The following is a 13,271-nucleotide window of genomic DNA, read 5'->3' on the forward strand; positions in this document are numbered from 1 at the left end:
GAGAGCTGGTAAGCGAAGGTTCAGCAAGATGTGTGTGCTTCTGCCTGGGGAAACAGGCAAGTCTGTGCCCCTTGCCACACCCCAGCCCATCAGCTGAACTGACTGCCAGGTAAAAGCTTCTGGTCAAAAGGACAGCAGGAAAGCTTTTTCTGGGGTTTTCCCCAGCCTCATTAGCATATGAGTGAATGCCCCTGCTTTGTGCTATAAAGGCCACTCCCATGACACACAGGGAAGAGGCTCAGTTAACCAGTTCCTAATAACCAAATCCACAGCCAGTGTGGAATTCCTCCCAGAACCTGGGACCTTTATAAAGCGGCAAGCACAGCCTCTTCTCCAGCATCAGCTGCAGAGCTTGGGACTCCAGCATGAGGCTGCATCATCTGCTCCTCACGCTCCTCTTCCTGGTCCTGTCTGCTGGGTCAGGTGAGCTCGTGGCAGCCCCGGGGGGAGCCGTGGGCTCTCTCTCCTGCTTCTACCTCCTTCTGTCCTGCTACCCTCATCCAAACGTGGTCATACTAAACCCACCGTATTTGATGCTTCTGAGAAGCCAGCGCTGAGTCCTCAGTAGCGAGAGGGGGCTGAGAACAACCCTGCCAAATTCCTGGCTCTTTCTAAGCCACTCTAGTGAATCAAAGCTTCTGAGCCCGTCTCCTCATTGGTTTCATGAGGAGGAAACAGAAGATGCCTCTGTTAAGTGACTCTCCTTTTTTTCTTTTTCATAAAAGCAAGAAATTTGATTTTTTCCCATGACAGAAGCACCAAATTTTGCTTTATAAATCTCTCTATCTGAAGGGTGGAGGCTCTGGGGGACCAGAGAAGTCCAGAGGAGAGACAGGCTGAGCCTGGGCCCTGGGAGCTGCCCTTGGGACGCTCCGTGCTGAGTCTCCTCAGCAGGAAGGTCCTCCAGGACACGTTGCTGATGATGCGACCCTCGCTCCACAGCTGGGAGGCAGCACATCCAAAGCAGTGTGCAAGATCGGCTGTCTGATTTTCATTTTATCCTTGATATTTCCTGAAATAGGATGAAAATAGGTAGGAAGGAAGGAAGGAGGGAGGGAGAGAGGGAGGGAGGGAGAGGAAAACCCATGGATGATTCTTGTTTTTCTATGACAGAAAACCACGAAATTCTGTAAAGCAATCATCCTTCAGTTAAAAAACAAAGTGCAAAAAAAGAGCCACGTGGCCTATGGTGTTTCTGTTTCAGTAGCCTGGAAGGGCAGACACAGGACAAGTGAGAATTAAACACAGGTGGAATTAAGGTACCTAACCATTCGGCCTTAAGATAGGGAAATGACGTGGAGTATCTGGCAGTGCCCAATGCCATCTCATTACAAGGAGCCTTAGACATGGAGGAGGAAGCAGACCAGTGTCAGAGATGCACACTGAGAGGCTAAACCAGCCTGATGTGCAGAGGCCATAAGCCAAGGAGGGCAGGCAGCTTCTAAGCGTGAGAAGGAAGGAAGCCTCCAGAAGGAACGGCATCCTGCTGACACCGTGATTTGAAGCCAGTGAGAGCCATTTGGGACTTTGGATCCTCAGAACCACAATAACAAGTATGTGTTCCTTTAAGCCACGTAGCTTGTGGCAATTTGCTACAGCTGCAACAGGAAATCAATACAGAAGTAGCTTAAAATCATGCCTTGAGCCTAAAATTAGCAGCTCAAGAGAGACAAACTTGTGTGTGTTTATTGCAGGAAAAAAATGATAACAGCTGTCAACATTTTACTCAACTTTATATTTCTTTTTTCACAGAAATGCCCATGGTGCATCTGCCAACTCTTCTGCATCTCGAAGTTTGTATTTGGGACTCAGTCTTACACCTCATATATCTTGTATCCCTTTTATCCTTTATTTTTAGTTTGTTTTATTATCATAGAACGTTTATCTGCCATTAAGTGTGGTTTGGTGGTACTGTTTATATTAAATTTTTATCATATTCTTTGTTTGGATTTCAGTTTTTAATTTCTACTTAATTTTAAGTTGCATTCTTGTATCTGTTGGTGTTTTATTGCCGTAACATTTCTGGGTGTCATGTTGAACTCCTGCATGGGAGGAATGCTCATGTTATTCAAGCACCGGGAAGATGATGGCTTTCCCATGTGACTCATGAACCAAATGGTCTCATGCTCTGGTCCAAGGCCATGCTTTCCACCTGGGTCCTGGGTCTCATTTCTCATGCTTACTCAGGGGTGAGACTCAAACCCTCTCTACCTCTTGCCCCCGTCTAGTGCAGCTACAAAAACTAAAAGCAGGGACTTCCCTGGTGGTCCAGTGGTTAAAACTCCAGCTGCCAATGCAAGGGGCATGGGTTCATCCCTGGTCGGGGAACTAAGATCTCATATGCTACAGTTCAGTTCAGTTGCCCAGTCATATCTGACTCTTTGTGACCCCAAGGACTGCAGCATGCCAGGCCTCCCTGGCCATCAAAAACTCCCGGAGGTTACTCAAACTCATGTCCATCAAGTCAGTGATGCCATCCAACCATCTCATCCTCTGTCATCCCCTTCTCCTCCCACCTTCAATCTTTCCCAGCATCAGGGTCTTTTCAAATGAGTTATTTCTTCCCATCAGGTGGCCGAAGTATTGGAGTTTCAGCTTCAGCATCAGTCCTTCCAATGAATATTCAGGACTGATTGCCTTTACGATGGACTGATTGGATCTCCTTGCAGTCTAAGGGAATCGCAGGACTCTTCTCCAACACCACAATTCAATGGCATCAATCCTTCACTGCTCAGCTTTCTTTATAGTCCAACTCTCACATCTATACATGACTACTGGAAAAACCATAGCTTTGACTGGATGGACCTTTGTTGGCAAAGTAATGTCTCTGCTTTTTAATAATCTGTCTAGGTTGGTCATAGCTTTTCTTACAAGGAGCAAGCGTCTTTTAATTTCATGGCTGCAATCACCATCTGCAGTGATTTTGGAGCCTAAAAATAAAGTCATCTATTGCTTCCACTGTTTCCCCATCTATATGCCATGAAATGATGGTATCATAGGCCATGATTTTAGTTTTTTGAATGTCAAGTTTTAAGTCAGCTTTTTCCCTCTCCGCTTTCAGCTTCATCAAGAAGCTCTTTAGTTCCTCTTCACTTTCTGCCATAAGGGTGGTATCATCTGCAATCTGAGGTTAGTGTTATTTCTCCCAGCAATCCTGATCCAGCTTGTGTTTCCTCCAGTCTGGCATTTCACATGATGAACTCTGCACAGAAGTTAAATAAGCAGGGTGACAATATACAGCCTTGACTTACTACTTTCCCAGTTGGAACCAATCTGTTTTTCCATGTCTGGTTCTAACAAGTGGTCCATCTCCTTCAGAATTTTCCAGTTTATTTTAATCCACACAGTCAAAGGCTTTAGCATAGTCAATGAAGCAGAAGTAGATGTTTTCTGGAAATGTATTGCTTATTCTATGGTCCAACAGATGTTAGCAATTTGATCTCTGGTTCCTCTGCCTTTTCTAAATCTAGCTTGTACATATGGAAGCTCTCAGTTCATGTACTGTTGAAGCCTATCTTGGAGGATTTTGAGCATTACTTTGCTGACAATCAACAGTCTGCATTGATAACTAAGTTTCTTCTTTTCAGAAGACTAACCTATTATGCAAACATCTGTACCTGTTGCCCTCTAACTCTCCAGGAGCCACACTGTGCATCTATGATTCTTTAACTTATTCGAGCCACGTCCTGATTCTTAACTTTATGGCATCATAAACCTCCCCTTGTAGTTTGGTTCCTCTCTTTGCTCTATTTTAACCTTTTGTTGATGCTTAACTTTATGGTGCACTCTCTTTGGAAGCCACCCCTAGTGGATTGCTTTCCCGCTTTTGTATTACAGGAAGAAAGTCACCAGGAAATCCCCAAAGGACAATGGACCCAACCACAGGGACCAACTGCCAGGCCCAAATACCTAGCTACCTGACACTGGCCTAGTGACTGATTCCAAACAGTGCAAAAAGAGAGAATTCAGGACCCCTACACATTTTGTCCCATATCTCCAACCCCTGACTGTGAGCCCTGAAAGTTTGATCCCCTGAATTCCCGATGGAGGGGAGACAGGCTCCTTGAGGCAGGAACCTATTGTGTTCTCCTTTCTGCTGGCTTAATGATTAAAGCCATCTTTCTGCTTGCCCCAAACTCTGTCTCTACAAATTTTATTTGGCTCCAGTGGGCAGAGAAAATGAAGATTTTGGTAGCAACAATGCCATCGAGTCTGGCTGGTTCCCACCTCTCCGCCAGGATGACTCCTGCCAACGGGGATCAGGAGGCATCCTGTGTGACCTCACTCATCCCTTCCTCCACCCTTTGTTGACCTGGCCTCTAATCATGTAGCCATGGACAGGGGCTCCCAGGTGTCTCTGCCACAGTCCACCTGAGAAGGGCAGAGGAGCCAACTGCAAGGTAGGTTTCCAGGAGACAGAGAGAGACATCTGTAGTTGAAGAAGGGGTGGGAATAGATGCGTAACAATTAGGGAGTCAGTGTAAAGGATCACTTTCAGTATAAAAGTACAAGACAGAAATGCGGGCAACTGCCTGTAGTCTATACTTTCTTTTCCATTATTGTAAAAGTACTGTTTCTGGGGCCAAGGAAGTAAAACCCTCACAGCTATTCTGTAGAATTAAGTAAGACTTATTTAAACAGCTTGCTACAAACACTTGCTCTGTTTTTAGGTTGATGTCACTAAACTAAAATCGATTTCCACTTAGTGAAAGATTCAAATGCTGATCAAAAGATTAAAAGTGAAAACGTTTTATTGCTAAGTTGCCTCAGGACAGAGAGAAAAACGTCAGAACATATAGTTCAGGTAAGATGGAAGAGAGGTGGTGAGTGAAGGCTAGAGACCATGACGTATTATAACCTGCTTTGACCTGTTATGTTGGCAATGGGTGAGTGGGTGCTTGTGCTCGGGAACACTTTGGGATAAAGCAACTTAATGGGCTCTCTCCAGACCTTTAAAACCCTAAGGAATATGCCAAAGCCTTCCTTTCCTTTCTCCTTCCCTCCCTCATTCCCTCAATTCATCCATTTATTCATTCACCTATATGTTGACTCTTCCACACTAGTACCTATTTATAGAAACAAATGTTTGACTACCTGCTGTATGCCAGGCATTGTTCTAGGTGCTGACACTGTAAGATACTAAAACAGGACTTGTGACATTGGAGACTTACATATAAAGAAAAAGAGATATGAACACTGTAAAGCAAAACCAAGTGGAGAGAAGGAAGACATGCGAAAAATATCAATGATTTACCTGGTATGCGTTTGCACTAAGTCACTTCAGTTACGTCCAACTCTTTGTGACCCATGGACAGTCGCCCACCAGGCTCCTCTGTCCATGGGATTCTCCAGGCAAGCATACCAGAATGGGTTGCCATTCCCTTCTCCAGGGGATCTTCCCGACCCAGGGATCAAAACTGCATCTCCTGCATTGGCAGGTGGGCTCTTTGTCAGTAGGGCCACCTGGGAAGCCATTTATCTGGGATCCTTTGGTGCTTTTCACTCAAGAATACATTGATGAATTACCTGGATTAAGAAATACTCTAGACCATAAAGCCTCACCTGATTGTGGTCTAGGCAAGAGCTTGCTTAGGATGGATCAATTCTCTCTGTACATGGTAGCAAAAAAAAAAAAATGTTTAGAGTGTAAAAAGATCATTTTTATTTCCAAATTCCTTTTCGATTGTAAAAGGTGTATGTGTGTTGGGTTGTTATTGTTCAGTCAATCAGTCATGTCCAACTCTTTGCAACCCATGGATTGAGGGTGTTTATTCTGAAAGGAGAAATGGACACATGCAGAGACATGAAATAAAAGTGAAAAAAAGAAATGAATAATTTTCTAAAAGAATTCAATGTTTAATGATTTTTCTCCAAAAACTGCACCAAGCCTCAGAGCCATAAGCAGAAGTGAGAATCAATGTGGAAATCCTGACATCCCGCAAACCACTTCCTTTACAACAGGCAAACACTTGGACCATGTGTCCAAAGAGGAAACATCCTCAAATTAGGCCCAGGCCCAGCTGAACATCTCTGCTAGGATAAAAGCACTTTCTTTCCAGCTGAAGTTTTCAAACTCTCTGCCAGATCGCCTGCCCCAATTCAGGTGTGCCACCAGACACTGGTTCTACTTGGAATTCCGAAAACTCCTTTCCCATCATGAAGCCACTGTACCTTCCCTTCCTCTTATTTGTGTGTTTTATCCAGACAATATCGGGTTAAGTGGCAGTTGCAACTGGTCAGGTGACATGGTAGATATCCTTGGAGCCTAGAGTAGGGAAGGTCAAGTTGATTCATCATCCAGTAATGTGCTAAACGGAATAATATCAACTCTGAGAGAAGCATAGCATATGCGACATACTCCATTTTACAAATAATGAAAGAGAAGCTTAAAGAAGTGAAAAATAGCCTCCCATGATTGCCCTTAAGTAGTTGGTGGTAAACCCATAAACTGTAATGGTGATAGAAAACATTTACAGGGGATTTTACAGCATACCAATCATTTCCATGTGACTAACAGTAATACTAATAATAATAGTAAATCATGTTGACCACTTCCAATCCCAAAGAAAGGCAATGCCAAAGAATGCTCAAATGCACACACAATTGCACTCATCTCACACACCAGTAAAGCAGTGCTCATAATTCTCCAAGCCAGGCTTCAGCAGTACATGAATCATGAACTTCCAGATGTTCAAGCTGGTTTTAGAAAAGGCAGAGGAACCAGAGAGCAGATTGCCAACATCTGCTGGATCATCGAAAAAGCAAGACAGTTCCAGAAAAACATAAATTGCTTTCTTGACTATGCCAAAGCCTTTTACTATGTGGATCACGATAAACTGTAGAAAATTCTGAAAGTGATGGGAATACCAGACCACGTGACCAGCCTCTTGAGAAACCTGTATGCAGATCAGGAAGCAACAGTTAGAACTGGAAATGGAACAACAGAATGGTTCCAAATAGGAAAAAGTGTACGTCAAGGCTGTCTATTGTCACCCTATTTATTTAACTTATATGCAGAGTACATCATGAGAAATGCTGGGCTGGAAGAAGCACAAACTGGAATCAAGATTGCCAGGAGAAATATCAATAACCTCAGATATGCAGATGAAACCATCCTTATGGCAGAAAGGGAAGAGGAACTAAAATGCCTCTTGATGAAAGTAAGGAGGGGAGTGAAAAAGTTGGCTTAAAGCTCAACATTCAGAAAACTAAGATCATGGTATCTGGTCCCATCACTTCATGGCAAATAGATGGGGAAACAGTGGAAACAGTGCCAGACTTTTGTTTGGGGCTCCAAAATCACTGCAGATGGTGGCTGCAGCCATGAAATTAAAAGACGCTTACTTCTTAGAAGGAAAGTTATGACCAACCTAGATAGTATATTGAAAAGCAGAGATATTATTTTGCCAACAAAGGTCCGTCTAGTCAAGGCTATGGTTTTCCCAGTGGTCATGTATGGATGTGAGAGTTGGACTGTGAAGAAGGCTGAGTGCTGAAGAATTGGTGATTTTTAACTGTGGTGTTTGAGAAGACTCTGAGAGTCCCTTGAACTGCAAGGAGATCCAACCAGTCCATCCTAAAGGAGATCAGTCCTGGGTGTTCATTGGAAGGACTGATGCTCAATCTGAAGCTCAAATACTTTGGCCACCTCATGCGAAGATCTGACTCATTGGAAAAGACCTTGATGCTGGGAGGTACTGGGGGCAGGAGCAGAAGGGGACGACAGAGGATGAGATGGCTGGATCGCATCAGCGAGTCCATGGACATGAGTTTGAGTGAACTCTGGGAGTTGGTGATGGACAAGGAGGGCTGGCATGTTGCGATTCATGGGGTCACAAAGAGTCAGACACGGCTGAGTGCCTGAACTGAACTGAACTGAACTTCCTCTTTAACTAAACAATGAAACTTTTAATGTTTTATCCCAAATATATTCCTCATAGCAATATTTATGGGGTAGGCCATTTTACAAGATGGGATTAAGAAATGAAGTAGTTAGTTCAAAGGAGTGCAGATTGAACGTAGGGAGCACTTGAACTCAAGCCCAAGTGGCTTTGACTCCAAAGCCCTTGTTTTATTAAATATTCAACAATCCCAGAAATCTAAATACTTACTGAATTTCATAAAATCAACAAATACTTTAGCTCAATTGTGATCTGTGCATCACTCAGGACATACTTATCCTACAAGGTTATGTGTTGCTCACCTGCAATCCAAACTATACTGGGTGTCCTGCATTTTCCTTGCAGCCCTCCTCAGGTGACAGCATGCTCCAGGCTGACAGCGCCTCCAGATCTTAGCAAATTCAAAGAGCCAGAGTTAATTCTTGCTCAAATGATGCCAACCTGGGAGGGCCGAGGTGCACTGATCAGACCCCCCACCCCCGAGGAGCAGCCACCACCGTGGGTGCTGCTGGTCCTGTGTCCGAGCAAAGCACTCTCAGGACTGTCGTGCCAGCGATTAAGGACCCAAGCCCTCAAGGGAAACATCAGTTCCCCTTAGAATTCATTAACTAAGCAGATCCAGTTGTTTAGTCACTCGGTTGTGGTCCACTCTTTGCAACCCCATGGATTGTCGCCCACCAGGCTCCTCTTTCCATGGGATTCTTCAGGCAAGGATACTGGAGTGGGTTGCCATTTGCTTCTCCATGGGATCTTTCTGACCCAGGGATCGAACCTTCATCTCCTATGTCTCCTGCAGTGGTAGGCAGATTCTTTACCAGCTTAGCCATCAGGGAAGCCTGAGGGAAGCCCCATAGACCCTGTTTAAATGAATGAGCCTGATCACCTTCCTAAAGAACAATTTAAGGCCCCTTCTCAGTTCTTACTATAATTTAAAAAAATGTGGGAAAACATTCTAAACTTGTAGGTCACACCAAACCAAGGAGAGTGCCAGTTGTGTCCCTGTGGACTGTAATTTGGAGTTCCTTGCTATATAAGATGAATTCTGGTAGCTTTAGTTACACATGCCTTATTTATTGTTTCTTTTTCACCTCCCCTTCCTTTATAGGGAAAGCAAAAAAGAAAAACCATGAATGTGAGAAAATGAGTGGTGCCTGCAAGTATCAGAACACCCCCAGTGTGTCATCCTTCCTGGAGAATGCAAGAGTCAGAAGGAACACTGCTACAGACTCTAGTTTCAGCACTGGGGCATCCACAGCAGCACAAGACACTCCCCACCACTGAGTCCTGTTTAAAAAGAGCCACTGCTCACTCGGGTCCTGTGGGGTCTTTCTGAGTGCATGAGGTCATGAACTGGATGGGAAGATTTCAGTTGGAAGTCTGGTCACACCGCTCGTTAGCTGATTAACTCTGGACAGGCCTTGCCTTTCCTAGGTCCCAGTCTCTGCTCCTGTGACTGTTGAAATGGATGTTCTCCACAACCTCATTTGTTGGTGGTGGGGTTTAGTTGCTAAATCATGTCTGACTCTTCTGTGACCCCATGGACTTAGTCCGGGTGATTTTCCAGGCAAGGATACTGGAGTGGGTTGTCCTTTCCTTTTTCAGGAGATCTTTCTGCCCCAGGGATCAAGCCCACATCTCCTATGTCTCCTGCATTGGCAGGCAGAGTCTTTAGCACTGAGCCCCAGGAAAGCCAACCTGTTAATATATGTCTAAAATATATAGGCTGAGGAAAAGAGCTTTGAGTGTGTGTGTGTGTGTGTGTGTGTGTGTGTGTGTGTGTGTGTGTGTTATAGTATGAAAAGTCACCGAGGTTTTGTGTCCCTTTGTGGAAGGATATCTGTGTTTCCATTGGCATATGGGTTTCCACATGGTCAACATGTGCTTAAATTCACAAGAGACAGCAAACTGCTTTCTGAAGCAGCTGTGGTCACTGCTGATAATCTCAGTGGCCTCTGAGTTCCCAGTCTCTCCATGTTCCCATCCCTCGTCACACCTCCATGTAAAATTTTCAGTGTTTCTCTGTTAAAAGGATGATGGACAAATTCTCTAGTGTCTCAGGTCCTTCACCCGTTGGCCATACGTTCTCGAGTTTCTTCTTGTCTCAGCCTGGTTCTCAAACTAACCCCTGACACAGTGGCAGTCGTCTTTCTGGCGTATTGTGTTCTCCTCACACTGAAACACACTTAAGCTACTTGTCCTCCAAATTCCCCTGCCTGATTTGTACTTGCTTTTTATAGTCTCAGCTCACACATGGCCTTCACTGTGAAGATATCCTTCATTCACCCAATTTGAGTAAGAGATGAGACTTTGGTTCCATGGCCTCAGCTACCAGTACAGTTTCTAGCACACAGTAGGTGTTCAATAGATGTTGACAGAATAGTCGATGAATAAAGAAAACGATAGAATGAGACTTCAGCTTTCCAATGTAATTCAGGGATGATCCATTAAATGTGAATTCCTCAGTTTACTTAATTCAGGAAGTTCCATCAAACATGAGTCCATCATATAGCGGAAGTGCTTACCATGTGATGAAGATAATTTATTTTCTTCCCAGGCACACACTTGTGTGAGAGTCACACAAATTAAGCAGTTTACATCCTAAAGAAAGAACAAAAATATCTGTTTTTGGAAGAAAGTCTTGAGATCATGATCCAGGGGGAGAAATAATTCAGTCCAACCAGGGATCCCCAAAATACACTGCCAGGAAAGTATTCTGTCTTATGCACCTCTTTTCCCTCACTTTGTCCCTCCTATTATACTTGCTTGTTCAGTAGGAGAAAGGCTGAATTTGAAATTTGTAATGAGTAGAAATTTTATGCTGTAATTTGGAAACTAGGATCAAAGAGTGTAAACAGCTCTCTTGGGCTGACATTTACAGCCTGTTATTGTGCCCTCTGAAATGCACCATTGTGGGGTTATCAGATGTCTTTTGGAAACAGCACATTAAAATTTTGTAAGTTTGTGTTTTCATCTTCCTGGCGAGGGATCCCACTGAAGACAAGATGGTAGCACAGCCCTGAGATATTTACTAAAATCTGTGAACATACTCACACATATGCCCCAAGCAGTTGAAGAGTGTCAGCAATACTCTGAAGGTCACTCACTATTCCCAGGCTAAGAACATACGCCTGCTTTCAGGGTTTCTCAGATAAGTCTTACAATTAAGATTAAAGATCTAAATATTAAGACCCTGAAGCCAAGGACCTAGAATGATCAGGGCACCAGCTGAGGGGAGAGAGGTTTCTAAAAGAGAAAAGGAATAGCCCGCCTGGCTCCAAACGGGGACTAAGGTTGGTTTGAGACTTCTCTGGTGGTCTAGTGTCTGGGAGTCCACCTGCCAGCGAGGGGACATGGGTTTGATCCCTGGTCCTGGAAGATCCTACATACCTAGGAGCACCTAACCCCATGTGCCAAATGGCTGAGCCTGCGATCTAGAGTCCAGGACCCGCAACAAGGGAAGTCACCACAATGAGAAGCTTGAAGACCACAACTAGAGAGGAGCCCCCAGTCACCGCAACTACAGAAAGCTCAGGCTCAGCAGTAAAGACCCAGCGCAGCCAAAAATTAAAAAAAAAAAAAAAAGTTTCCTTTTCTTGCCTCTTAGCAGGTGGGGGAGATAAGCAAGGCCTCCCCAAGGACCCTCTAAGTCCAGCCTGTCCACTCTGGGTCATTAGTAGAGGTCACCAGCTTTGGAGCCCAGGTTGAGTGGTCAGAGGGCTGGCTCTCATTAGCTTTGGCCTGGGGGGTCAACGCACTGTGTGGTCAATGCCAGGGCTGGCAGCAGGGTCACACTCCCCGCTCTGCCCACTCATGTACATCAACTTTGTTTCCACTTTCTCGAACTGCTTATTCTACCCACAGGCTGGAGGGAAGGTGCTAGCACTGGGCTTCCATCAGAGAGCTTGCTCATCATGGGTCCTCGCACCTGCAGCTCTGTGCCACATCGTTGAGGCTGTCCTGATGCCTACCCATGCCACGCTGGGCTTCATCATGGCAGCTGTGACCCAGGAGCTCTGACCTCTGGACCGCCCATTGCTGGGACCCATGGATGTCCTAGCACTATGCTGAGAATCTCACATGAGGAGTTCTGCAGCACTGTCTTCATTCTTACCCAGGACATCCCCTCAGAGCCCAGTGAATGAAGGGAATCTACACACTCTTCTCTCTGATTGAAAGTTAGCCCAGTGAGGAAACTGACTTGGGGTCACTCATCTGAGTGAGGCCACAGAATCGATGACTGTGCCCAGTGGGCCCACAGCAGAGAGTGGTTTGTTGACCAGAAGCAGACAAAGGATGGGGTCTGGGGGTGGGCATCAGGGGAGCTACTGCATCCATCCAACCACTGCTCGCTTAGCTCATTATCTGTCAGGTTTTGTGAGCTACCACCCTGGGAAGCACTGGGAGCCCTGATCAGTGAGACCTACGAAAGGAATGAATGGTCAGATGAGTGTATTTACATTAGGTGACTCAGATGGTCCAGAATCTGCCTGCAATGTGGGAGATCTAGGATAGTTCCCTGCGTCAGGAAGATCCCATGGAGGAGGGCATGGCTACCTGCTCCATTATTCTTGCCTGGAGAACCACATGGACAGAGGAGCCTGGCCAAACAATGGGGTCACAAAGAGTCGGACACGACTGAGCGACCACATGGTGTGACGTGATGATGGGAGGAAGTGAGTGAGGGGAGACAGAAGATGAAGGGCTGTGGGCACCAAGCACAACATGGTGGCAAAAGACAAGACTCCCTGCAGAGGCAAGGCGCTGGCTCTCAGGGACCCTCCAGCCCCTCTCAGCCACACCAGCCACTCTCCTCCCACACATCCAAGTGATCTTACTGCCCTCTGAGCTGTGCCGTGACAGTCAGAACTTCTGTGATGCAAGGAGCAATCACACAGGGCCTCAGACCCCCGCCTCCCCTTCTTTTCTCATCCCTGCTACCGCTTGCTCAAGATATGGGGCAGAATAGACATCTGTGTTTTTTTCCCAAAATGTCGTGGTTCTACCTATATGAATTATCTCCTAAAGAATACCTCTAAGCTTCCTCTTTTGTTGTGCTCTGCAGCCAGGGAAAAATGCCTCTGGAATGAGGCAAATGGTAAACTTTAGGTACTGCTATCAGCTCAGACACACGTCAGTAGGTGGAAGGTTTAAAAAAGGAGACTATGTATGTTATGACTATGTCATCATATTAGACTTTAAAGAAAGCAGATGATGGTTTGTTTCCATTCTTTCCCATTGATTTCAGGGTTTCTTCTCTATGCCTCCATGCCAGATGGCCTTTGGCAAACCTGGCTGGGAAACTTCCCTTTTCTTCTCTTCCCAGATTAGCATCCCTGAGCTGCTTTGGGGACACCAGGGTATTTCTCTGAA

The 13,271-nt window shown here is 45.3% G+C and overlaps 2 long non-coding RNA genes and 1 pseudogene across 2 annotated transcripts; all 3 read left to right on the forward strand.

Moving 5' to 3' along the window:
* Window positions 1-1,076: 1,076 nt before the first annotated feature.
* On the forward strand, window positions 1,077-1,949 carry LOC112444645 (uncharacterized). The gene is made up of 2 exons (XR_003033013.2): window positions 1,077-1,553; window positions 1,753-1,949. It is a non-coding gene; the product is annotated as an uncharacterized lncRNA (long non-coding RNA).
* A 1,684-nt stretch (window positions 1,950-3,633) lies between these two features.
* LOC132344035 (uncharacterized) lies at window positions 3,634-4,808 on the forward strand. Its single transcript, XR_009493101.1, has 2 exons — window positions 3,634-4,400; window positions 4,671-4,808. It is a non-coding gene; the product is annotated as an uncharacterized lncRNA (long non-coding RNA).
* Window positions 4,809-6,156: 1,348 nt separating this feature from the next.
* LOC132344034 (beta-defensin 33-like) lies at window positions 6,157-9,989 on the forward strand (annotated as a pseudogene).
* The last annotated feature ends 3,282 nt before the right edge of the window (window positions 9,990-13,271 follow it).

Source organism: Bos taurus, chromosome 27 (genome assembly GCF_002263795.3).
Source record: "Bos taurus isolate L1 Dominette 01449 registration number 42190680 breed Hereford chromosome 27, ARS-UCD2.0, whole genome shotgun sequence".
NCBI lineage: Eukaryota > Metazoa > Chordata > Mammalia > Artiodactyla > Bovidae > Bos > Bos taurus.